Source organism: Macrotis lagotis, chromosome 1 (assembly GCF_037893015.1).
Source record: "Macrotis lagotis isolate mMagLag1 chromosome 1, bilby.v1.9.chrom.fasta, whole genome shotgun sequence".
In the NCBI taxonomy this organism is placed as follows: domain Eukaryota; kingdom Metazoa; phylum Chordata; class Mammalia; order Peramelemorphia; family Peramelidae; genus Macrotis; species Macrotis lagotis.
The window spans coordinates 56,343,729-56,370,897 of record NC_133658.1 but is presented as its reverse complement, the minus strand read 5'-3'; the positions used below and the strand labels follow the sequence as shown (position 1 = coordinate 56,370,897).

Below are 27,169 nucleotides of genomic sequence, written 5' to 3'. Positions count from 1 at the left end.
AGATGCTATGAAGAGAAGCTATTGTAGCTGATGGTCTCTTCAATTCAAACTCATTGCTGTGGTTTTTCTATCACCATCTTAAAAGTAAATCTTCCTTTTCAGGAAAAAAAAAATATAGTACTTTTGACATTCCAAGAAACCCCAGAAGGAAGAATGCAGAAAATCAAATGTCTTGGTGACTTTCCAGCTCTCTTACTCATGGGAGATAAATGATTTCGTATGCTAATGACCATTCCCTCAAATCTCTGACATTTTCTTACAATGTACTTAAGGAGAGTTTGTTTTGCTTTCTGTCTCCACAACAATTACAAAGATTTATTTTTTATTGCTATAGCTCCCTTTGCCAGGACCACACTTCCTTTTCTTTTTAAAGGAGCAGTGTACAGGAGACAACAGATAGCAGAGTATTGAAAGAGCTGCGGTAAAAACAAACAAAATTGAACTGAAATTTTGGCCGTGGGTGGGTGCTTTCTCCCTGGGCTCTCTGAGCCAGCTGGGGCCTCTGGCTCTCTTCTGCAAGACAGATCAGTACACATCCACTCAGAAGCAGCTCATAAGAGAGGTGGATTTGTCACGTTTCATGATAACTGAGAAGTGATCCCAAAGAAATTAGTCAATGGGAAAATGCTTAAGGTTTTCCAAAAGCACTTTGTTCTCACCAGCCCACTAGGCCATTTCTTAAGAGGGTGATATCAAGTTTAAGGTCACAGAGTCTTTCCCTTTTCAGAGGCACCTTGTTTAGTTTATAAAAGGTGCTTGATTGGCAGCTTCAGGGTGAAAAGGTCCTTTGCTAGCTTCCCAGAGGCCAAGACTGGGAAGGGATCTTGATGATCATCTAGTACTCATTTTAAGTTTTGGGGAAACTGAGTCATATAGTAGGGAAATGATTTTCCCAAGCTCATGGTTTGTGGCAGAACTGAGACTAGAATTAATTATCTCTGGCCTTCCAGCTTGGATAGAGTGTTACAAGTGTTAGACTTGAGGCTCAAGAGAACTGGATTAAAATATTGCTTCTAATAATGATAAACTATGGAACCAAAAGTAAAGTCAACCAATCTCTCTGAGGCTCAATTTTCTTATATGTAAATAAGCTCCAGAAATATCTGTAGATTTCTGGAGGATCTTGCGAAATAGCGTACCTGACAGGGGCAATGGTAAGTGTTTAACTGTCATTTTTCCAAGGGGGAAAACATATACATGAAACCTTTCTACAGTTAATGTGTATTAAGAACACTTTCTTCAGCCTTGACAAGCATAAATCCATCCCTCATTTGTGATATTTAATGATTTACAAAATGATTTATGGGTTCCAAGATTTATTGATTTTTCCAAGTTAGTACAAACTTCCTTCAGCAATTTCTCCATGAAGCATATTTCAGGAACTTTGGAATGTTATAATAACTCATTTACATTGTTATTCCAGTGACTTTTCAGCTACTTTATTTCTCCTTAAGGCTATTCTGTGACATTATCAACAAAGAAATCCTTTAGTACTATGATCACTTCAACTAAATCAATATTAAATATCTACTATGTACACAGAACTGTGATGAGCGCATGCACCCAGACACATGCACAAACACACATGTATTCAAATTTCTGGTTACTATCCCAAGCTTTCAAGGTGTTTTCAATACAGTTGGGAATAGTAGTAATGATGAGAACAGACTCAATGAAGCATATTTGCCTCATTTCTTTCTTAGCTACCTTAATGGCTGAATGAGTGTTGTCTCATTCAAGTTGAGACCTGGGAAAGACCTTACCTCAAAAAGGTCAAGTCCTCCCACTGTATCCAGTGACATCTCCAGTTATCCTGATTCTTATCTGGTCACTGGATCCAGATGGCTGCAAAGGAGAGAATGAGGTTGGTGACCCAGCACAGTCCTGTCTCACTTAAATCCAAATCATTTGTATATCATGGTTATCACCTCCCTGATTTCATCGTCCTCTTTGAGAAAGAAGGACAAACAACAATGATCTGCAGTAACTAATATAGCTCATGTAACTATTATCAGGGAAAATATTATAATAAATCTGAAGGAGAGATAACTGTTGGTGGTGATAATTACTAGTAGGTATAAAAAACCCATCAAAAACATCAGTTTATTTTATCTGACATCATCAGACATATTTTTTGACCATGCTGAACTGCATATTAAGTTTAAAATATAATCATGGGGAAATGCATTCTATCATAAAATCTGTTCATTCTCTGATCGATCCAGGGCCTGTTGTATCGAAACTGGAACTTAACCTTTTCTTGAGTTGTTTCCTTTAATTGCTTCCATATTTCCATAAAGGGTACATCTTTAGAGTCTTATGAACTATTGCTTCATGATGGTTCTTTTTGGATTGTTATCCCTTTAGTCTAGGGGTTCTTAATCTCAACACCTTTTCCTGCCCTTGGCAATGTGTGGAAAGGTTTCAAGAAGGTTCAGAATATGAATGGGAAATAACAATAACATTCTTATTTGAATACAGTTGGTTTCCTTTATCAGTCTATGAATCTAATTATGTGAATTTAAAAACTTCATTCTCTAAATAAATAAATTTATTAAAAAGTGATATAAAAACACTTGTTCTATGAAAGTGAGCCCAGACTCATTACACTAGAAAATTATCAACTGTTAGCAGAAAGGGGTAATAACCTTGATATTATGTTGCTAAAAATAAAATTAAATTAAAAAAACTACAAAAGATAACAATGATTCTCAGGAGAGATCTATAGGTTTCACCAGAATGACAAGGGGTTCATAACAGTAAAATACAAATATCTCAGTTTCTACCATAGTCCCTATGGAATAATCATAGATACTGTGATTTGAAAGGAATTTTAGAGTTCCTTGATAGATATTGATTCTATAACACCTCCTGGGATATATCTTGGGATTAGTGATTGGGGACTTACCAACTCATGGGGTACTTCATTCTACTTTCAGACAGTTCTAATAGGATAGGATTGAATAGGGACAGCTAGGTGGCACAGTGAATAGAGTGCTAGACCTGGAGTCAGGAAGACCTCATAAGTTCAAAGTTGACCTCAGACACTTACTAGCTGTATGACTCTGGATAAGTCACTCAACCCTCTTTGCCTCAGTTTCCTCATCTGTAAAATGGACTGGAGAAGAAAATAACAAACCCCCTAGTATCTTACCAAGGAAACCTCAAATGGGGTCACAAAGAGTTGGACTCAGATAAAATGAATAAACAATAAAAACATACACATGTAAATGCATACATCTATGTTTATATGTCTATATGTCTATGTATATCAGTAGCTATCTATCATCTTCTAAAATAGAATGCGGGCTTCTTGAGGATAGAGATAGTTTCATTTTTACCTTTATAACCCTAACATTTAACACGGTGTAGGTGCCCAATAAATTCTTACTGAAGAATGCTTACAGAATTACTGAATTCTTACAGTGAAGAATGGCATAAAACTGATGAAAAATGAATTACTGTTATGTCTTGAGAAATAAAAGGACAAAAATGGCAAGGACTTAAAAATATATATAGATTGATTATGTATACTCCACTATATAAATAAATAATTACTTCAGCATTTCCAGTGATCTATTTCATTAATGTAGCAAACTCATTTGTTGATTCAAATCTTGACCCTTTTGCCTGTTCGTAGATGATCTTCAACAGTCATTATATCTGAAAATGCACTCTCCTATAAACCTAGGATGTTCCTTTGAAAGCAGATATACAACTCATTACCAACCAGGTTGGTACTCAAAATTCTTTCAGGTTTATTAAACCTCCAGTCTTAGAGAGGCCAGCTACTTTTTGAACCTCACAAAATCAGTACTGGTGCTGAACAAGGTCAGTTGACTTTCTCATGGTTTAGAATACTAAGAGAATATGAGGTAGGATTTGAACTCAGTCTTTCTGTCTCCAAATCCAATAGTAACATAATACAATATGATACCAAAACAACATTCTTCTCTCTTTTTCCTCCTCCTTTCCTCCTCTTCTTCTCCTCCTCCTCTTCTTCTCCTCCTTCTACTCCACCTTCCTCTCCTTCCTCTACTCCCCCTTCTTCTCCTCCTACTACTCCATTTTCTCCTCTTCTTCCTCCTCTCTTATTATTATTGCTAGTGTTATTACTGAACATCAAGTATATGGTAAACAGTAAAGTCAGGTTTCAAACTGAAGTCCTCAGATTCCAAAAGTCAGTCCTCAATTCCAACCACACCACACTGTCACCTTTTGGGATGAAAATGTGCTCCACAGTATCAGAGGAAGAAATTCTAAAAAGACTGGGAATCAGTTCGTGGCTTGATTTTTTTTTTCAAAATAAATCTTCTTAAAATGTCTTAAGTCCAGGTTCGGCTGGGGCCGTTTTTATAGACTTTTGTGGACAGAAATGGGATCCACAAATTGTGGGGTTTGTTGGTAATCATTTTCTCGCTATGAGTAATGGAGCCCAGAGGCCCTCCGCAAGAGAAAAAAAGGAGTTTCTTTATAAAAAGAAACCTCCATCAGCTCTTTTATTATGTGGCAGGGAGTACTAGAGAGTTAACTTTTCTTCCCAGATCCTGCATGGGGCTGGGTCACTCTGCTTGGGAAATGCAAAGCAATTATTTCCAAAAAGCCCACAAGTGGTTCTGTGATGACTACTTGAAGACCAAGGGGTAATGGGCAGGGGGCGATGCCAGGAAAATGCAAATTGGTGGTGTTTTACTGCGAGGCCTGCCAGGCTCCAACACTGCAACATGGAAAGTGTACCTTTCCTCCACATGATGCAATTAATGGGGAGGAATGTGTAAATGCTTGGCAGGAAGTAGACTGACTTACTGAACCACAGCTCAGTGTATGCTAGTCTTTGTTTGGAATAGATGTCATTCAGTCCATAGCCTGGATCTCAACTCTTTCACTTACTTATACTATCACTGACATAATACTTAAAGGTTTTCCTGATAAAAAACATTTTATAAGTAGATCTTGTTTTATCCTTGCCACAGTCCTGGAAGGTAAATACTATTATCCTCATTTTACAGAAGAGGAAACTGAGGCAGATAGAAGTGAAGTGTTTTGCTCAGAGTCAGACTTGAAATCTGATTCTAGCCCAGGGCTTCATCCACCGTGCCACCCAACTCCCTCTTATTATCTACCAGTGTTATTTTGGACAAATTCTTCTTCTGTTTGAGACTCGTTATACAGTTCTGAAAATAAAGGAGTTGGGAGTACATGATTCTATGGTATCTTTCAGATCTATCATTCTAGATCCCATTATTTAAGTAAACTCATAAACTCATTTCTTTATATGTCACTTAACAGCTCTGAACCTTGATTTTTTCCTCTTCTATAAAATAGGCATAATTAAAGAGCCTACCTCTTATCAATGTTTTGAGGATCAAAGAGATGCTTAGAAAGTGCTTAACAAATCTTAAAACACTATACAAATATCAGCTAATATTTTTAAGAAGAAAATGTACTTATTATCAAAGTTCATTAAATAAAATATCAGCTAATATTGCTATTATTCTGAATCTCATTTTATCAGTTTCTCAAATGAAGTTTAACATGAAAACAGTCTTAGGACAAAGCCTCTATCCTTCATGTTTTCTATGTAATGTTCTGAGGACTATTGCACATAATCCTTAAATAGTTATGGGTGTTTTTTTGTTTTGTTTTTTGCAAAAGAATTAAGGTACTAGACTATAAGTTCAGCTTCTGCAGGCTTGCTGAAAATATCTCTAGGACAAATCGGTGATGATGATGATCTCATTCTCACCTTTTTCATTGCAGTTGAGTGGTGGAGTGGATAGTATATTGGGCTTAAAGTCAGAAAGACTCACTCGTCTTCCTGAGATCAAATTGAATCTGAGACACTTCCTAACTTGTGTCACCTTGAGTAAGTTACTTAACTCTGTTTGACTCAGTTTATTCACCTGTAATATGAGGTGGAAGAGAAAATAACAAACCACGCCAGTATCTTTCTCAAGAAAACTTCAAAAGGGGTCAAGAAGAGTCAGGCAAAATTGAAAACAAATCAACCACCACAACAAAATCTGATATGAAGGGTGAATATCCTACTATTTTAAAAAAATATTTGATGTATAAAGACTATTGCCCAGATGGCTAAAATATCTACTTTCTGTAATAGAATAAAAGTTTTAGAATACATAATTCTCTTCTGTAGGCTCACTGAAGACATTTTGAAAACAACTCCAGTGGACCACAGGATCTAAGAATTACACATACCTTATCTTGTGGCCACATGGTTTTAATTTCTTTTGCTAGGTCTCTATATTTCAAAAGTTTTTATTTTATTCAACAGTTTGAAAGTTGTATTTGAGATGGTTAATTAAAACCCTTGCAAATGCTTATGTATTAAACATTTCTGTGTAACAGTTCTAGCTGTGATAATGGTCTGCTTCTAATATAGCTTGTTTGTTGAATTCTCAAGGATATTTGTAGAATAAGGATTTGTCATCTGTTGGTTATTATAATTATCTCATTCTTTTCATGTCTTTGATGGAGTTCAGATAGATATGGTCCTGGGACTAGATTCCATTCTATGATTTTTCTTTTATATTTAATCATCTATGAATTATTGCAAAGATAAATAAAATAATTGATTTTTGTACTTGAATAAAAGTTTTAGAGTGCAAACTCATCTTCTTTAGGCTTACTAAGATCATTCTTGAGATTCAGTGGCAGACAGGACAATAGGAATGCAATGCACTTCATCTAGTTCTCATGTGGTTTTGATCTCTTCTGTTAGATATCATTATGTTGAACATTTTTTAGTTCCATACATTTTGGAACTGTTGTTCTACATTTGGAATTATTCTTAAATTTTTATCAATCAATGCAATGTCTAGCTGAACATGGGCAACAATTGTGATAATAGTTCATTTCCAAGATAGTTTCCTGATTGAGTTCTCCCAAATATTTTGAAGGCTGCATTTGTGATGTGGAGATTTGCCACCAGTTCATGAAAGATAGTGAGTTTCTGATGTATAATTCTAGCTACTATGTTATATCTTGCCAGGGGTTCACAATTTTTGTATAGCCAGTAATGATACTGAGTTTGGTTTCCCCTATAATCTAAATTAATGATTGCTTAGTCTCCATTTGGATAACTTTTTCTTAATTTTTGATGACAATGACTGGAGTCCATCATAAAAGTCTTCTTCCTCAAGCAAATCTACATATTTTGGGTTTTTTTTTTATTTTGATACTTTGTTGACATAAGGTTGCTCTCAGTTTATGTGGATATTGCCCGTGTGAGGCCTTTTAATTTTACTCTTGGATCTTAGTTATTTTATTGACTCATGAAACTTGGCTATTTTTTGATGGTTCAGAAACAGGGCTGTAGCTACAGAATCAACACTTTTGAATTGTGATATTTCAGAAGACTTTTGAACAGGCAGATCAAATCAGTCCATACTTAAAGAAATTAATACAGACTATTCACTTGAAGGTTAAATACTGGAATTGAAGCAAAAATACTTTGGTCACATAAAAGACGAGACTCATTGGAAAAGAACCTGAAATTATGAAAGATTGAAGGCAAAAGGAAAAGAGTAGTAGAGTGAGATTGATAGTGCCTTGGGAAACAACAACCATGAACTTGGATAGACTTAGACAGATAGTGGATGATAGAAGGGCCTGATGAGTTACGGAGTCACCAAGAGTCAGTTATGACTGAATGGCTGAATATTAGCCACAAAGTGTTCAGGCACTGTACAAAGCACTTGGAGGCCAAAAAAGGGCAACTACATGGTTCTGGCCTTTAAGGAGCTCACATTGTAATGGGAGAAACCATATGCAAAACACTGTACATTCAAAATAAGTTTGCAGTTTAAATGGAAGGCAATTTAAGAGAAACAACACTAGCTATGAGGGAAGGAGAGCAAAAAAAGCCACTTGCAAAAGAGTGGGATCTGATCTGAGTCTTGAAGGGAGACAAGGAATTAATAAGTTAGGAAGTTAAGATGAAGAGAGTTCCAAGTAGGGGAGTTAACAAGTGCAAAACCCTACAAGTGGGAGCTAGACTGGGTAAGAAAAAGAAAAAAGTTAAATGTTGATGAACTATGGATCACGTAGACAACAGTACATATAAAAAGATTAGAAAACTAGGAAAGGGCTTGTTGTGAAGGGCTTTGAAAGCCAAATAGTAAATTTTATGTTGAATCTTTGAAGTTATAGGGAGTCATTGGAATTTGAGTATATGGTGATTTGTGCATGTGTGTGTGTGTGTGTGTGTGTGTGTGTGTGTGTGTGTGTGCTTGTATAGAACTGTGATTTAGGAAGATAACTTTGGCATATTAATGAGAAGACTGAGAGGGAGGGACTTGATAGAGTTTAGGGGAGGTTAAGTGACTTATCCAGGATCATACAAGTAGAACTGGACTTTGAAAACAAACCTTGCAACTATAACTCCAGTATGCATTCTGCTGGCCCTAAATAAGTCCTGACCTTAATTCCCATTATAACTCTAAATCTCCCTTCTAGATTATGTGAAATGGTATAATATGACCATAAAATGTAGTAAGATCCCATTTATATATATAAAAAAAAAGACTGGCCTCAGAGTAGGGTATGATTAAGGACAATACCTTCCATATTTTGTGAAGGGGAAGTGATACATACTCACATAGTCGAAGCCATGGAAAGAGCCTTGCTTTGTGGCCATGCTGGGCAGGGAGTGATGTCATTTCAGAGAAGAGACTAAAAAGCTGTTTTGTTTTTCCGACCTTGACTCAAATTGTGTCTTTTTTTTTTATATTCAGAGTTGATCCTAATGAGGCCACTTCCAAACCCAAACCTCTAATCCAGTTTCACTTAAGGCCCCTTCTCCTGTCTTCAGGCTGGCGCCAAAAGCTAGAAGCTGATTGGGAAATTTGGAGGTCAAACAGTTCATTGCCCACCACAGAGGCTTCTCTAGCCATTGGGTAATGAAACCAAGTAAATACTTCATTTCCTGTGATACTTTTCAAGTTTCTAAGGAAGTTAGGGAGAGAGGTGACAGAATTAATTGGGTAGGTAGCTAGAAGCAGGAGAACAAATCTTGTACTACCATAGGACATTTTCTAGTAATATTTATCTTCAGAAAGCCAACAATTACCATCTACAAATTCCATCAATGTGGATTTCAAATATCAATTCCACCAGGGCATCAAAAATGTAGACTCTCAAATCGTGACTGCTAGATTGGGAATTTAACAATGGATGCCCTTTGGAAAGATGCTTTATAACTTCAGATAAAAATAAAAAACAAAGGGAGGCCGACCTTCCATAAATAATCCATAGATGGAGGTTCAATTCATTGGAGGCTTTCTTTAGTTCTTTGGAAATTTAATGGATACTGGAACAGCATTCTGATCGTACATTGCCTGACTGTCTAATTGTCCATCATGAGCTTACTCCATGTTCAGTCATCTTACGTTTTTGATCATATCTTGTTTGGGTGATCTCTTTCAAGTTTTTCATATGATTATTGAAAGAGACTAGGTGTGGCTAGGTGGCTCAGTGGATAGAGCATTTGCCTTGGAGTCAGGAGTACCTGGGTTCATAGCCGACCTCAGACACTCAATAATTACCTAGCCGTGTGGCCTTGGGCAAGCCACTTAACCCCATTGCCTTGAAAAATCTTTAAAAAAAAAAAAGGAAGAGACTGTTGCCTAATGACAACTAGGTGGCAAGAGGTAACTGGGTGGTTAGAGCATTGGGACTGGTGTCAAGAAGATTTGAATACAAATTCAGGCTTAAACATTTATAAACTGTGACTCTGCTTAAATGATTTATTCTGTCAGTTTCTTCATTTGTAAATTGGGGATAATAATAGTATTTAGCTCTCATGGCTCTTAATAGAGATAGAATGAGATGCAACATGTAAAGTATTTTGCAAGTTTCTGTAATGCTATATAATATTGGCTATTAAGGTTATTTTTGAAGAGGACTTTCAGGATCACACATTTGTCATATCTAATTTACCAGGTTTCCTCAGTCTTAAGAAGGTAGTTCATTCCTGAAAGACCCCTTTGTAAATTTTCTTAAATTCAAACTAAATTACCACTAATTTCAAGGTGAGAACATTTTGAGCCTCACTGATACTCAATATTTATAACACTGAGCTTTTAATACAAAACAAAAAAACTGCCCTGAAGCCAAAAGAAATTGATGATGATAATGCAAATAACATTGAAAAATTATGAAAAGAAAAGGGAGATAAGGAAAATTCCAACTCTCTCTTAATTTTATGGGACATATACAAATCAGTCCTTGTTAATGTGAAGAAAAATCTTTTAAGTTGAAGTTGTAAAGTAAGTAAATTTTCCCTAACATAAAATTCTTGTAGTCTCATTATACACATCTTGGAATATGTATTGGTCAGCTTCTTATCAGAAGTGGGTATCTATGTATTCTCTTTCTCCATTTCTTTTGGAACATGTTCATCTCCTATAATTTATAACTTGGATAATTGATTTGTATGCATTTCTTCCAGTGGAATGGCCCTCAGTCTATTCAAACCTTTTCATTGCATGAGTAATTCTCATTCCTGCTCTTTCATAAATTCTCCAGTGACTGATCTCTAACACATTGAAGGCCTACTTCTAGGTCTTTGGGTGTTTCATAGTTACTAAGACAGCAACCTGCCTGTCTAGTTGCTATCCCATACTCTTACTCCATGGTCAGCAATCTTCCTTTTCTGATCATATCTTGCTTGGGTGAGCTCTTGTATGCTTTTCTTGAATTTAGGCTTTCTCTCTTACAGATTACAGACTTACCCATGTCCTTTGTCATACTTTGTTGCCTCCTGAATCACCTGTAATTTTGATTCTTTGAAGATTATGCTTCATGATTTGCAGCAGTTTACTATCATCTACAAAATGACCTTGGGTGAACAGAATTTTTTATTTTTTTGTTTATTTTTAGGGTTTTTTTTTGCAATAGGGTTAAGTGGTTTGCCCAAGGCCACACAGCTAGGTAATTAAGTGTCTGAGGCCGGATTTGAACCCAGGTACTCCTGACTCCAGGGCCAGTACCCTATCCACTGCGCCACCTAGTGCAGTGGAATTTTAGAGTGGAGGTGTAGTATCTACTTTTCCCCCCCAGTATAGAACAAGTACGAAATGAAAATGACATGTTCAAGGTTCTACTTGATGTTCTTTAGTGTAATAAGATTGAGTACAGAGTGATTCAAACAAGTTGCTAAGACTGATGATACAACCAAGCTGGTAACGCAATGATCTAATTATTCTGATAACAAAGGCTATGTGAACCGGAAAGGACTTTATGTGAGTTCAATCTAGTTCCAGATACTTACTAGCTATGTGAACCTGGGTAAGTCTCTTAATTTTCTTGCATTATATTCATCATGTATAAAATGGGAATAAGAATAGCATCTACCTCCCAGAGTTTTGGTAAGGATCAGATGAAGTATTTGTACAGTGCTTGGTACAGTGCTGGCATACAATGGGCACTGTATAAGTGTTAACTATTATGGTTATGTTTATTATTATCAAGTCAAGAGATCTGCAAACTAGGGTTATATCTGACTGGCTACCTGTATTTGCTTGACCTGTGAACTAAGAATGGTTTAGGGTTGGGGGGCAAATTTTACCATCTGGATTTGTCCTGCAGCTTAGTTGACTCCTGAACTGTCCAAGACTTCCATTTTATAGATTTGGAAACTAAGGACCAGAGGAGAAATGACTTGATTAATGTCACCCTTGAATGTTTATAAGTTGGATGGACAAAAGCAAGTCATTAAGTCTCCCCTGAACGTTAACTTCCTCATCTGTAAAGTGGGGGAAATTAATGTTTAGAATGCTTAATTGATAATTAATGACTAGACTATTTTCCCTTCCAGCTGTGTTTCTGATTTTCCAGATTTTTGCCACAAAACTCAGTTGTTATCTCATACTAGAATTTTCCCTAGTGCCTGAGCTCTAGTCACCTCAGAACAACCATCTGTCATGCTAGACCTCTTATTCCACTGGGGAGTTTCCCTTGGGGAAAAGCCCAGTCTTATTCACACTTCTTCTTTTCCTTCCTAGATGTGTGTTTGATTCTCTGGACTTTACCTTCTTGTCCTCATTCTCACTCAATCCAGTTTTCAGCTTCTTCTTATGTGCTATCTTCCTACATTAGAATGTAAACCTCTTGAGGGCAGGAAATGTCTTTCCTTTTGCTTGTATTTATATCTTTGGACCTTGGCAGAGTGCGTGGCTTATAATAAGCTTTATTTTTTTAGGGTTTTTTTGCAAGGCAAATGGGGTTAAGTGGCTTGCCCAAAGCCACCCAGCTAGGTAATTATTAAGTGTCTGAAGCCGGATTTAAACTCAGGTACTCCTGACTCAAGGGTTGGTGCTCTATCCACTGAGCCACCTAGCCGCCCCTATAATAAGCTCTTAACAAATTTGTTTTGCCTACCTCATAGGGTTGTTATGAGCATTCAAATCAAGCTAATAAACATTGATTAAGTACTAACTATATTAAATTCTGGATATATATATAATACATATATATGAAATCTGATAGGGTAGACAACATGCAAAACTATTTATATACACATATAATACATGGAAAGCACTAAATTATTTATATATTGTCATATATTAAAAACTACTTATACATACATATATTATCTTATACAGACATACAAAATATATGTATGTATATATGTATAGGAATAGTTGTTTGCAAGTTGTCTTCCCTGGTATACTGCAAATTCCTTAAGGGAAGACACTGTGTTTGCTTTTTTGTTATAAGTTCAGAACTTAGCATACAGCATGTATGTTTATATAAATATAAGAAAATATGTGTTTAACTATATATAATACATATAAACATACATATATATGAATATATATCTATACAACTAAGCATATAAACAATAAATTGTAAATAATAAAATGAAATAACATGATAAGGTGAAATAATAAAATAATGCATGAAGTGTTTTTAAATCTTACATTGCTACAATAAATTTCTTCTCCTTCTCTTCTTCCTCCTCTTCCTCCTCCTCCTCTTTCTTTCTTCTTTTTCTCCATTTCTCTCTAAGAACCTCAGTCCTCTGCTTTCCCCCCATACCTCACTGCACTAAATAAAATTCTTTTCCTCTTTCTTTCCTTTTAGTTTCTTCATATTCTTCTTTTTTAGTGCTCCCTCTCCCTACCCATCAAGTCTTTATGGTGTGGGACAATAGGGACTTTTGAAACAACTGACCAAAGACTGGATGCTTAGACATTTCTAAAAATGGATCCAGCCCAGCTACAACTGACTTCCCAATCTCATCCTGTCATCTCAGGGCCCTTTGGGCAATGCCTGCACAGCCAGATTGAGATGATTGAAGTTATTGCCATGATAAACTTTTTTGTAGCCATATGCCCATAGATTTATCCCATTTCCTGAAGCCCTCTTTTCCATAATTAAGCATTCTCTGAGTGTTTGATCCAAATGACTATCTTCGAACAGGTGTGACCATAAGGTTATTGGTAATGAGAGAAAAATGAATGGGTAATGGAATCACTACCCCGGGGCTTATGTTTTTCCAAGTTAGAACCAGAGAGATAACATCCAAATGAAAAGGGAAAAAAATCATAAATCCTTTCCTTTCCAGAGTCTAGGGAGCAAAGACCACAGTAGAAAGTTAGTTCCGACTCCCTAAAACTACAACGGCTTAGCTCACCAAGACAAACCAAAGAAGGTGCATTCCCTGGTGGCAACTAGAATGTAATGACCAACTGATAATAGATGTAACTTTATAGATAAGGATTTGGATAAATTTGAAAACTGTGTTTCTAAAGAATTTGAGGAATTCTGCTTCAGATTCACATTATAGCAGGAAGAATATCAACCCGGGCTTTATCATTTCACTGTTGTTTTTCAAAACTTTTTTAGTTTTGTGTTAGGCTCATTTTCCACCTTTGTTAATATGACTGGTAAACTAGATCATATCTAAGGACCTCGCAGCTCCAAAGAAATTCAGACAAATAAGAGATGGCTCAACACTTGACCTTGTGGAGTCCATCAATTACAGAATTATAGAATGATGGCATACTATAACTGAAAGGACTCCTGAAGATCAAACTAGGCTAAATCTCTCACTTTAAAAAAATTACATTGTAATTTTAGAATAAATCTATTTCTTCTCCTCCTTCAATTTCCCAATGGAGAAAAACCAGGAAAAAAAGCTACTCTTGAAACCTGGTAATAAATATGCATCATCAAATAAAACAAATTTGAATATTGGTTTTGTCCAAGTACCATAAGTCTTACTCTGTATCCTGAGACTCTCTCTGTGGAAGAGATGAGTTGTAGGCTTCATCATTAGTTTTCTGGAATTATGGTCCAAATCTTGATTTTAGACTCATATCTGACATTTGTTGTGTGACTTAAATATGTTCATCCCCATCTCTGGACATCCATGTTAACGTGTATCAAATAAGGTCCAATTACTTGATCTCTGGTGTCTCTCATTTCTGAGATTCTCTGCTTTAAGTTCCCTCCCTGTTCTAACACAATGTGATTCTCTCATGGGCACATTTCCTTTCAGAATTTTGGTTCTTCTAAAAACAGATTGGAATTACTCAGAATAGCAAAGGTGGGCCCTCCACTTGCAAACAGCAATTTTAAAGGTTACCTGCCAAAAGTTATTTTTAATCTGTCTGAAGTCACATCCATATACATCTCTCTCTCTCTCTCTTTCTCTATAAATACATATATATATGTGTGTGTGTGTATATATGTATATTTATGTACCACAGGTCTGTGTGTGTGTGTGTGTGTGTGCCTGTTCATATGTATGATTGTATTTGTCTTTAAAAAGAGAGCACCACTGTCATGGGAAAAGTTAGCTTTACAGTTCTGTAGGATGAACTTAGCATTTATACCCATTTATATTTCCTCTCGGCTTCATGTAGCTTCTGCTTTTATGGGGAGACTTTTCAGTAAGCAGTTACTATATTACTTTTTTTCCTCTTCCCCATTAATGCCGAGCACCTCATAGACCAATAAGCCACAATTGGGAATGTTTTCAGAGACCATTAGTACAGGAAGCAGGGTCAAATCCAAAGAAACCATGAGCCAGGGAGTTTGAAAACAGGCTATGAATGGCCTTTTCATGCTGTCTCTTTCAGGTGGAGTTTGTTTTTGGATTAAAGGAGTTTATTCAGGTACTCACAAATATCCCAGCTCTCTGAACTGGCTGGAATGTGGAAACCCCTAAGTCATAATCAATTGCCGTAAAAAGGGACTGGCATGTTCTAGCTGGGGAATAGAGGGATGAAAGAGTAATAATTAGGTGACATACCTTCACATGGGATGAAAGACCAATAACATCCTCAAAGATACAAGCAAACACACATCCAGAGATCACTGCCTTCTTTATGTTGGAAGCAGGAACTCAACAAAGAAGGTAAGTGTATTGTACAGATTAAGATTCTTACATGAATTATTTTTCCATTTATTTTGATACTTCAAGGAAAGGTGATTATGTTGTTATGGCTAGTTCCTTTATGGAAGCAGATTATAATATGTCTCTGCTTCAGATATTAATCTTCAAAATTGGTTCTCCTAATATCTCAATTCACTGAATATTTTATTAAACACCAAAAGCAAAGAGTCTCTTCAAAATATTTACATTGTCTCATCCTACCAGGATGAATCTTTGTCCTTAGAAGACAAACATGTAGTTGGTTCAGCCACCATACTTGAAGTCCTTTTAGATTGGTAGGTCTTATCCATCCTTGTGCTTCAAGAACTCAAACTCACCTCAAAGATCTGATGAGACTCATATCAGAGAATAACTTTAGTAGGCAAGTTCAAATTTTGGCCCAAAGAAATGATGTAACATTCTTCTATTACTCTCTTTTCTTAAAGATAATGGAAGCATCTCTCATCCTGGCAAAGGCTTTCTATACAAGGCAATTCTTTTGATGGCTTCACACATAGGGTGATGTAGAATCACCAGGAAGATCAACGAGTATAAGGATTTAAAGAGATTCTGGCATCACATTTTTAGTTCAATGAAATTCAATTCCATTAAATAAATACACAATATGCAAAGCTCTGGGGCTGCAAGAAAAAAAATGAAAATTGTCCCCACCCTTCAGGAGTTTATGTTCAGATTTTATTTCCTTTTTAGTAATGTCCATTTCTCAGATGTCCTCCTTTTAGGGAAAAGAACACCAGCTTTCTCCCTTCACAGGCAGTAGACACAGAATTGCACAGGACCCATTTCCTCTTGTCATCAATTCCAAACCAAAAGCATGGGAGTTTCAAAAGTATTGGAAAACCTTAGAAAGTAAGAACTAGGAGAGACAGTAGAGATCATTTTGTCCAACTCCTTCGTTTTACAGTGAAAGAAAATAAGGTCTAAAGAGCTTAACTATTCATCATGGTGGTTGGCATGTAATAAGCCCTTAGTAAATGCCTGTTGACTATTAAATGACTTACTTCACAAAACAGAGCTGAAACAGGAAGCCTGGTCTTCTGACTCCAGGCAAGTTCTCTTTCCACTTCTCCATGATACCTCTTTTCAGATTCCTTTCTCCCTCTACTTGACTAAGGACAGACACTGAATATATATGTGTGCTCAGGTTGTGGATATAACAGCCATTAACACATATTTAAATAATTATGGGGAAAATCCACATTTTATGCATCCTTAAGCATTTTTACCTGTGGGTATCCATAATTGGGAAAAATTATGCAGCTTCAACCCCTTCCAATTCTTATGATATTTCTGCAAACATTTGTCACATTTTAATTAGTTCTTTTAACTACCTTTTCCTCCACTGTGGTCTCAAAGCATCCCACATTACATACCTGTCTTAGAGATTTGGGTTCCTTCGAAATACTTATGCAAATAGGGAGTGCTTACTCTCTGTCTCTGTCTCTATTTCTCCTTTCTCTGTATCCCTCTACATCTCTGTCTCTGTATCTTTTTCATTCTGTCTCTCTCTAAATATATAAAACATTGAAAATTTCCCTGAATGAGAATAGCTATTGACAGATGGTTATGACTTAGGTAAGTTCATGTTGGAGAAAAGTCAACAATGGATAATAAGTGGAACTTGACTCCATATGAGCAAAGTCCATGGCTTCTAAGACTCCCTGGTTAGATGCATTTGGGGTCAGTGTTTATAAAAGAGTGTCATAAATCAGCTGCCATATCTTAAGAACTTTCCTTGTCTCCATGGTTGCTAGTGCTTTCCATTTCTTGAAATGATTTTGTATATATTTTGCATATGCTTTATGTTTATCTACCTGTGCATATTTTATTGGATACATTATATTTACCCAATAGAATGTAAGTTCCTTGAAAGCAGAGACATTTGCTTTTTTTGTCTCTGTTTCCTCAATACCTTACATGTAGTAGGTACTTAATATAATACATGATTATTGAATTTAATTGGAAATGTTCAAGTACATTTATATTAAGAAATTTTATATTTCTTCAAGGGCTGTAGATAGTAAGTATAAGAGACATTCAGATGGCAGAGAAAAGTTAGAATTTTAGAAGACTCTAGAAGACTGGGTATATAGCTCAATAGCGACTGGTTTTTATATTATAAGCTACATGAGGGAAAAGAATTTGCTTTATCCAAGCTTTGTAAACTATTAGGCATCTCCTATGGACCAGGCATTATGCTATACTGGGATACAAAAAAAAAGGCAAAAGTCAGTCCCTGCCCTCAATAAGCTTACAATCTAGTGGTGGAAGCAACATACAAACAGCAGCATACAAACAAGATAAAGGCAGATTAAATTGGAGATAATCAACAGAGGGAAGGCACTAAAAGTTAAAAGAAGTGGCAATGATCTTAGCTGAGACTTGAAGGAAGACAGAGAATCCAGGAAATGGGGAGGATATTCTAGGCTTGGGGGTAGATAGTCAATGAAAATTCTCATTCAGGAGATAGAGGTATATTAGGTGAGAGGAATAGCAAGGCAGTGCCACTGGCTTGCAGAGTATGTGGAATGGAATAATATGTAAAAAGAATGGGAATGGTGGAGTGGTCAGTTTACGAAAGGCTATAAAAACTCTAATGAAGGATTTTATATGTTATCTGGAGTTAATAGGGATCCACTAGGGGCTATGTCAATTGATCAATATTGATTATGCAACTTGGAAGAAGCTGACACAAGACCATTCAACATGGTGCACCCTCATCAGAGAAGGTGAAGTACTCTATGAGTAAAGCTGAATTGAAATAGTTCAAAAGGGACGCAAAAATCCAGAGAATCCACCCCAACTGATCACATGAACTACTCATGCCTAATCTGTGGTAGAACACTAATATTGGTTTGATCAGACACATACACTTTAACTTGACTCTGACATAACTGATGCTATTTTTATCTTCTTCAAGAATGAAGGACAAGAACCACCAATCACCTACTCTATGTCAAGTGCTAGGGATACAAAAACAGAAAGAAGATAGCCCCTACTCTCAAGAAATTTGCAGTCTAATAGATTTATTCTTGATATGGTCAGATCCATAATTTTAGTATCCTATAGCTAGTAAATAGCTGAAACCTGATTTGAATTCAGGAAGTGTTCAGCCACTATTCCATCCAGTTAGCTGTCTTTATCCTATATCAATAGATTTTTCCAGTGTCTTAAGCCCATTAGAGAAGGTCCCATACCAATATTTTTGAGGGATGCTGGTGATGATGAAGCCTATGACTTCAGGGTGAGTTTAATGTAGTTTGGAAGGAAAACACAGGTCTGTGAGGAATAACACTAAAATTTCATTCTCCTCTGGAGGCTCACCTTTATAGAATCACAACATACAAATCATAAAATATTAGAAGTAGACAGGATCTTGGATCTCATTTAATTCACCTAAAGAGTAGGAAATTGAATCCAAGCACAGGATGGTGATTTATCCAGGGTCAGATAGCTAATTATTGGAAGAGTTGGAACTATTGGTTTTTCCATGGAATTTCTGCTACCAGGTATTAAAAATGATATTCTAAAAATTCCCAGTCTTGGACAGTTGACATTTGAAATGTTCCTCAACACCGAAAGTGTTCCATGGGGAGGGAAACACAAGTGATTAGTTCAGTTTGACTTGAATGACTCCAATCCAGGGTTACAATCCAGGTTATTGGATAAGACCCAGAGCTATGTCCTCAGACATAGACCTGATATTTCCTGGGTATTCTTGAGTTAACTGTAATCATTTCACTTCTTTTCTCACTCTTGATAGAAAGGAATATGACAGTGACTCAGAATCATCCAACATTGTAGGGTGCTCAGGAGTTATACAGTGAAAACCTTTCATTTTTATTAAAGTGAAATTGGGCTTCAGCAGGGAGGAGAGGGAAAGAGACATGTTCACCTATAGGTGATGGAGCTGGAACTAGAATTCTGATTTAATCTAACACATCTGGCTGCTTCTCTGGGCTCTGACCATTTTAATAACTGAAATTAGGTGACAACTTTGCTAAGTCTAAGAAGAAAAATAAAGGATAAAATGTCATGATTAAGCTTTTGAAATGTAGTTTTGTATTTTATTTTCATCTGATAAAGAGGAGTTTCATGGCAGGAAAAAATAAAAAATACTGGATGTAAGTGCCAAAGGTTCAAGTGAGTCAGTCAATAAACATTTATCAAGTTCTTATTATGTAGCCAAGGGAAAAAAAAATGATGAGACTTGAATATGGATGAAGATTTAAGGATGTTTCTGAGGTATTGAACCTAAGTTACTGGAAGGATGTCGATGCTCTTGATAGTAATAGGAAAATGTGTAATTAAAAATTTTGGGGAAAATTCTTCAGTTCTGTTTGGACAATTTCAGTTTACGATGTCTATGGGACATCCAGTTGGAGATGTCTAATAGCCATAGATGTAAGAACAGAGATTAGAAAATAAATTAGGACTAGATCTCTTTTTTCTTTTTCTTTTTCTTTTTCTTTCTTTCTTTCTCTTTCTTTCTTTCTTTCTTTCATCTATCTCTCTATATATATTCATCTTTATGCAAATTACTAAAAAATCTGTATAGACTTTTTCATCTACATCTATATCTATGTCCATATATTTGTCTATGTGAAAATCACCTGCATAGAGATGATAACTTAATCTATGGGAATTGAGGAGACCCCCAAACAAGACAGTATAGAGGGAGAAGAAAATAGGACTGATTTTTGGAAAAGACAAGTAGTGGGAATGATCTAAAGAAAGGTGCAGCCAAGAAGACTGGAAAAGTGTGAATCAACAGGTAGGAAGAGAAGTAGGAAAGAACAATGTCAGAAAAAGCTGGGAAGAAAAGAGATTATTCGGAAGAGGGTGACCAACAATGCCAATAGTTGTGGAGAAGTCAAAAAGGTTGCTTATTGAAAAAAAGTTCATTACATTCGACGGTTGGTCAGTTTGAGCTCTTGGTCAATTTGACAACCCGATAAATTGACGACTTAACAATTTGACACTTGGGGAGAGCAGTTTCAACTGAACATGGTGTTAGAAACTAGACTTCGGAGGGTTTTGAATCCAATGAAAGGAAAGGAAATGCTGCCACTTTTTATATATGGCTTTCACAAGGATTTTCACCAGGAAAGAGAAGAGACATATAGGATAATAATTAGTGGAAATGTTAGGATTAAGTGTTGTTTTTTTTTTAAATATAGAGTAGACAAAAATACATAAAAAATAAAAAATAAAGATAGGGAGACATGACTGTGTTTTTAAGTAATAGGAAGCAGCAATTGGACAGGGAGAGATTGAAGATGATTGAAAAAGTTTGGGGGGCAGTTTGTTCAAAAAGACATGATAGAATGGAAACAAGAAAAGATATGTGTGCCTAGAGCACAATGAAGGGCCATTTCTTTCTTTGAAATGGGGTATGTGGTGGGGGAAGGAAACCATCTGATTAATGTAAAATAAGGTAAGGGGGAAGAGGGAGCTCATGGCATATGTTCTCATTATTATTTATTTATTTATTTTTTGCTGTTGTTGAACTGGGAGACAAACGTCCAACTAAGAAGGTAGGGGGAAGGAGTTCCCCAGTATGCTATAGTAAGGCTATAAAGGTTTGGAATTAAGTGGGATCATGAACCAATTAATAAAGTGTAAAATGATGTCTTACTATGAAATCCTGTTAAGATTCTGTTGCATACATTCATAGTGAACTCATTATTGGAAATTTTGTGATTTTTTCCTAGCTTCCTTCAATAACAACTAAATAGGAGTAAAAGCAAACGGTTATAGGAATAATGCAAGGATAACCCTTGATGATTGGTGATAGGACAAAGGGTTAAGAAATTCAAGTGTGGAGAGTAGTATAATAATGAATTGATTGACCAAGGGGTTGAGATGGAGGATGATGTAGCCAATGCAGGGTTGATGACATGGGGAGGAGGAGAGGACTGAGTAGAAGAATTGGAGGTCAGGGCAAGGCAAAGAATCCTAAGGCAGATTATTATTGCTAGAAGAAGTCCAGAGTTCATGTACATTAAAGTGGAGCACTTGTAGGTGATGACAAAAATCAAAAGTATGATCCTCTCTTAGGTATATGGGAAATAGGTCATGGTAACTGGGAAGTTTGTTTGAAGGCATTTAAATAAATATATTGAAATCCCTTAGAATGGAGGCAGGATTTGGAGAGAAGAGAAAACCTGAATTTGACACTTAGCTTTAGTGAAAAAGGAGAGGGGTTCTTTACCTGGAACACATAGACTCTTTAGTTTATGGATAGATTTCAAAAGATACATGAATTTCTTTTAAAAATCTTATAACTATATTAGTTTCCTTTATAATCCTTTGTATTTTATTTTCTGCTTTTTAAAGGTATGATTTTGAGAAGGGATCCATAGATTCTATCAGAGTACCAAAGGGGTCCATGACACAATAACGTGAAACCCCCATGGGCTGGATGGTGTTGTCAGATCTTAAGGATCATGTGCACAAACAGAGGCAGTATTCAGACCACCCTGCCTCTTTTAACACTTGAGATGCTTCCTCTCTCACCACATCTCTCCCACAGAGGAGAAAAAAAAGAAGGCTTCTCCTTGGCTTGGTAGACAGCTAGTCTGTTGAAATAGTCTTTGTGAACTGAAACAAGGAGCCTACTGTCAGCATTTATGTCTGGTCCTGGCCACGTGGAGCATGTTGATGCTAATTCCAAGAGTGCACTGTTTTCATAGTGCTTTTGATATTGCTGTAATGGTTCATATTTTGTAGTATAAAAAGCAGTGATTTAGGATGGGGAGAGCCTTGATTCAAGTTTAACCTCCAACACATATTGTCTATATAACCCTAGACTAATAACTTGACCTCTCTGAACTTCATTTACTCCATCTATAAAATAAAGACAACATTTTTTCCTTTTCATATTGTTTTCATCTCCCAATATGTGATTTTCATATTCAAAGAAGTGTCCCTTATAATAAAGAAAAAAGCTTGAGAGAAACTAATAAAGAAATTAACTAAATCTAATATTATATGTAATATTACATACCCATAGTCCATCTCTGCAAAGAGAGGAAGGTTCCTTTTTATATCTCTTCTTTAAGACCAGATTTGATTATCATCATTCACAGAATTCAGTTAAATTGTTTTATAATTGTTGTTTCCATTTACATTGTTATTATTGTGTATTATATTGTTGTGTATATTGTCTTTCTGGTTCTGTTTATAGATGTTTTCCTATGCTTCTCTGAATTCTTCATATTCATCTTTTCATACAGTCCACTTATATACCATTATGTTTACATATGACCTTTATATATTATGTTTATATATAGCCTTGTTTAACCTTTTCCCCATTGATGGACACTCTTTTTGCTTCTAATCCTTTGTTATCAACCAAAGGGTTGCTATTAGCCTTGTGGTAGATGGGGTCATTTTTAAAAAAATCAGTGATGTCCCTGGAACCTAGAGAGCAAGACCACTTAACACCTTCCCAAGGGTGCTATGGGAAGAGAATTTTGTAAAATTTGAAGTGTTATATGTGTTGGCTGATGGTGATGATGGTGATAATGATGATGATGGGTTACCAACTATTTAGAGGCTAATAATCCTCTTTACCCATAATGTATTTGTTACTGAATTACAAATGCTAGAACATATTGCCCAAGACTATAAAAGTCATGTCATCAGGACTTTGTAAAGAAAGGCATTATGGGATAGCATAACAAATACTGACTTTGGATTCAGAAGATATAGGCTTATTTAGGGAAATTAGGAGAAATCACTCTTCTAATTTCTTAGAAAGATGGCATGGAGTCTATTATAATGAGATGATCTCAAAAGAATAATGGAAGAGTAAGAAAGACAATACACTGGGAGAAGAGGGAAGGAAGAGGAAAATTATGGAAAATGATCTCAAAAGAAGCACACGATGGAAGAAGGGGAATGGGTAACACTTGAACTTTACAACCATGTTCACATACACAATTGGGCAGAGAAATTCATTTTACTCAACAATGAAGTACAAAGGGCAAGGGTTAAGTGTATGACAGTGGGGATAAGGGATAGTGACAAGAGGGAGGGCAGATTAAGGGCTGAAGTGGTCAGAAGTAGAAACCCTAGGTTAGAATCTCTACTCTGTTGTTCACTCCCTCTGTGAACAGGAATAATCTTGAATTGGCTTCTCCTCTCTTAGTCTCATTTACCCTCCTCAGTCAAATGAAGATAATACCACTTGCATGATACATTTTGAGGGATTGTTTCAAGGAGTGTTTTACAAATAAAAATGTGAGTTACAATTACAGTCACCCAATCTAAATCTCCTCTGTGACAATTCAGGGATATTTTTGAATGTCTCTGAGATCAAGCGAGAAGAGTGTTGTTTGAAAGTGGATCTGCTCATTAGGGATGTGATATACCAAGCTTTTCTTTTTTCCTGTGACTGTGGATGATGTGTCATGGTTCCCAGAGGTGCCAAAGTAGGAGAATAACTTTGTTATTTCATTTTAAGTACCTATAAAATCAACCATAATTGTTCTCTATCTACCATAAAGATCTTGGCCAGATTGTTGACACTAATGCTGCCAAAGCCAACCATATATCTTTGCCCTGAGTTCATGCCTTTTTAATTATTCAGAGTTGACTCATTCAGATGAAAGGCAGCATACTGAAATTTGATAGCAATGGATTGTTATAGATTATAGAATAAGAGGCTAAGACCTGAAACCATCAACTTTAACTCCTTTATTTTACAGATTGATAACTGAGGCTAAGAGAAGGAAAATTTCATATCTGGAATTACCCAACTGTATAAGAAAAGATTTGTATCCAAGTCAAACATTCTATCCATTATACCAGACTGACACAGTTAGGCAATCTGGGCTCAATCCCAATTTGTCTGTCTCAGCTAAGACTGACATTCAACTGATGTCCACTTTTCCCACCCATTCCTCCATCTTTATATACTATTCTCATTCACCCTGATTATGAGAAATAGCAAGTTTCATCCTTTCTTCTTCATTTTTACACTAGAGTATTCCTTTTGGACAGTTAGGTGTCATAGTAAATAGAGTGCTGGGCCCAGAGTCAGAAACACTTATCTTCATAAATTCAAATCGCATTCACTAGCCTTTTTGCCTCAGTTTTCTCATCTGTCAAATGAACTGGAGAAGAAAATGGTAAGTCATTCCAATATCTTTGCCAAGAAAACCCCCAAAGGGATCAATGAAGAATCACACATATGGACTGAAAAATGACTGAACAAGAATTTTGTACTCTACAACTTTATTGAGGCTATTGTCTCAATTAGTATCATTGCTGATTAACTAGAATTTTCCAAGTAAACCATCATATCAACAAATAGATAAGGTTTTATCTCAACATTATCTATATTTATTGTTTTAATTTCTTTCTCTTATATTTCTATGGACAATATTTCCAGAACTATATAAAATAATAGGAGGAGAGTAAATTTCTCTTGCTTCGCTCTTGTAATTAGTGAAAACAATTCTAGTGTATCCTCATTTCACATGATGCTTGATTTATGTACTTTGTCAAAAACTTTTTTCAGGAACATTCTAAAAAAATTTTGAAGAACCTTCTCTCCATTTTAATGGCTCCCACAATAAGAGGGAGGATGGAAGCCCTGGTAAGGATTTTTATCCTTTTTGTATACCCAGGACCAAACTCAAACCAAATCTGACTGCCAACCTGTAGAAGAGGAGAAGCCCCTATTCTTAAGGAACTCAAACAGAAAATTGAGAATTACAATAAAAGGAAGGAAAATTGCCTTCCATGAAGCTGAGCGACAACGACACCTGTATAGGTTTTTATCAAAGTGCATCTGAAACTACAGAAGCAATTGCCCTGGGCTAGTTATGATGCCATTAAAGAGGCAACTACCACTAATAGGAGGACATACTTCTACTTGCCTTTGGATGCCATCAAGCAGCTACATGTTAGCAGTACCAGCACCATCAGTAAAGTCAGGGGCTACTCAGGAAGTTAATGATGGAGGTAAGTTCTCAGAAGTTTGTCCTGCTTAAATGGACACACAAGCCTGTCCCCTCTACCTTCACCTGCTGACCAATTCTGATACACGTAGCCTCAGCATCATGCTGAAGGAGAATGAGACAGTAGAGTTGGAGTGAGATGCCTTCTCCATTCTGGAGCTCCAGAACTTCTTAACCATTCTAGAAAAGGAAAGACAAAGGAGAAGGAAGACAAAATCCAGCAAGTGCAGAAGAAGTTTGATAAGTTCAAGCAAAGACTGGAAGAACTCCTGAGAGATGTCCAGAGCTATTCTAGCTAGCCTTGCCTGCTTCCCCTATCTCCCTTATCCTGGAACAGCTCCAGACAAGAATGCATTGGTAGTTTTATTCTTATTTTGCAACAGATATTTTTCTCAGGACATGTGTGGCTGGGCACTCTTGTGTTCATGCCCAAATTGTTTGAGATGGGGAAATCACTTTTCTGATGTGCTTTGTTTTGCGAATTTTTGTTTTGCTTCTTCCCATGTCATCTCTCGATCCCCAGAGACACTGCTATGGAAGCAATACCAGTGTACTAAGAGTATTTTTATCTTGCTCCATGAATCTACAGGCCTTTCAAAAGCCTAATAGCTACCTGGACCCATCTTCAATCCAGGATTCATCACTGATTATCAAGGATAGATGTAGGAAAAAAAGGGAAAATTATCTTAAAGAGATCCATATTCTTTCCTGGGGGACAGCTAGGTAGTGCAGTGGATAGAGTACTGACCTTGGAGTCAGGAAGATAGTAGTTCGAATCTAACCTCAGACATTTGACTCTTACTAGTTGTGTGACCTTGGGTAAGTCACTAAATCCTGACTGCCTCACATCCAGGTCCATCTCAATCATCCTGATCCACATCTGGCCATTGGATCCATATAACTCTGGAGGGGAAAGTGAGGCTGATGACTTAGCCCCTCCCCCTCAACACAAATCAATTCATGTCCTTGTCATGGTATCACCTCCCTGATGTCTTGGTCTTTGAAATGACATTGTTAATCATTCCTGGGGGATTGGGGAGAACCCCAAAATCCCAACTTTATTCTGTAACTATTCACATGATCATGTAGTATTAGATGTTTGATTTTTAATATGATTAATTATATTGATTGTTTTTTTCTAATGTTGAACCACCCTTGCATCATTTTATTATTTTTTTCCCTCTTTCATGGAATCATTGATTTCTGTTTAGTTTATCCTGGCTATTTATTCTTCTTTGCAATTCTTTCTTCAAGAATTTTTATTTTATTTTTAATTTTCCCTTTTTATTCCAGATATCCATGTCATTTATATATAAAATTATCTTTCTTTTGAGTCTCTTTTTATAGTTGTCTTTGTTTTTTAAGGTTTTTGCAAGGCAATGTCTGAGGCCAGATTTGAGCTTAGGTCCTCCTGACTCCAGGGCCAGTGCTCTATCCACTGTGCCACCTAGCTGCCCCTTTACAGTTGTTCTTTTGGAAATCTTGAGTTTTGTTATTAAAAAATACCTATCAGAGTTTTCTTCAGTTTACTTTTCTTTCTAGTGTTGGTTCCTGAGCTGGGACTTTGTTTCAGGGCCAGTATCTACTTTTTTTTTTCCTTAGGTTTTTGCAAGGCAATAGCGTTAAGTGGCTTGCCCAAGACGACACAGCTAGGTAATTATTAAGTGTCTGAGACTGGATTTGAACCCAGGTACTCCTGACTCCAGGGCCGGTGCTTTATCCACTACACCACCTAGCCACCCCCAGTATCTACTTTTATCAAGCTTTAGGGTAG

General features: G+C 36.4%; 1 pseudogene; it reads left to right on the top strand.

Annotated features, from left to right (window-relative positions):
* Nucleotides 1–4,660: 4,660 nt before the first annotated feature.
* Nucleotides 4,661–25,852, top strand: LOC141506784 (ras association domain-containing protein 5 pseudogene; annotated as a pseudogene).
* The last annotated feature ends 1,317 nt before the right edge of the window (nucleotides 25,853–27,169 follow it).